This window comes from Dipodomys ordii, unplaced genomic scaffold (assembly GCF_000151885.1).
Source record: "Dipodomys ordii isolate 6190 unplaced genomic scaffold, Dord_2.0 Scaffold118, whole genome shotgun sequence".
NCBI classification, from domain to species: domain Eukaryota; kingdom Metazoa; phylum Chordata; class Mammalia; order Rodentia; family Heteromyidae; genus Dipodomys; species Dipodomys ordii.
The window spans coordinates 943621-944378 of NW_012267334.1; the positions used below are offsets into that span (position 1 = coordinate 943621).

At 64.1% G+C, this 758-nt stretch overlaps 1 protein-coding gene across 1 annotated transcript in view; it reads right to left on the reverse strand.

The window, feature by feature from the left end:
• Nucleotides 1-758, reverse strand: part of Lcn12 (lipocalin 12) — a 16537-nt gene that overhangs the window by 12411 nt on the left and 3368 nt on the right. The window lies entirely within an intron of this gene.

Consider the following 758-nt stretch of genomic DNA (forward strand, 5'->3'; position numbering starts at 1 on the left):
AGGAGGAGGAGGAGGAGGAGGAGGAGGAGGAGGAAAGCCGGGCACTGGTGGAGGCTGGATTGAGGATCACAGTTCAAAGCCAGCCCAGGAAGGAAAGTCTGTGGTGAGATCTTATCTCCAATTAATCACCAGAAAACCAGAGGTACAGCTGTGGCTCAAGTGGTAGAGTCCTCGCCTTGAGCACAAAACTTAGGGACAGCCCCGAGTTCCAGCTCTAGATCTGCCACGCGCGAGTGTAATGTGTGTCCACGTGTACGTGGCAGCAGGGGTGTGCGCATCGCTGCCTGCCTGTGTGCACGTGCTGCGCAGCGCCCGTGGCTCACACCTGTCACCCTAGCTACAGGGGGCTGAGATCTGAGGACCAGGGTTTGAAGCCACCGGGGCGGGAGAGCAGCAGAGAGGGATTCAGCGGGTATAAAGGAGGAGGGGTTCTGGGGGTCCCAGCCCTTGTAGGAGAGTGACAGGCACAGAACTCAGCCCTGATGCCCTGGCCCTGGCCTCTCAGGGGCTCTTCTAGGTACCCCAGGCTGTGAGGGGCCTAGGGGCTTCCCGGGGGTGACCCAAGTCCCCTGTGGGTTGGGCACCAGGGCAGGGGAGGGGCACATCCCAGGTCAAGAGAGTAGGAAGGAGGTGACCCAGGGCAGAGGGCCCGGGGTGAGGACGGGGTAGCCTGGGGGGGGGGCCAGGGGGGGGACGGGGAAGCCTGGGGGGGGCGGGGTGGGGTGGGGGATGGGGAAGCCTCGGCCAGGGGCCCAGGG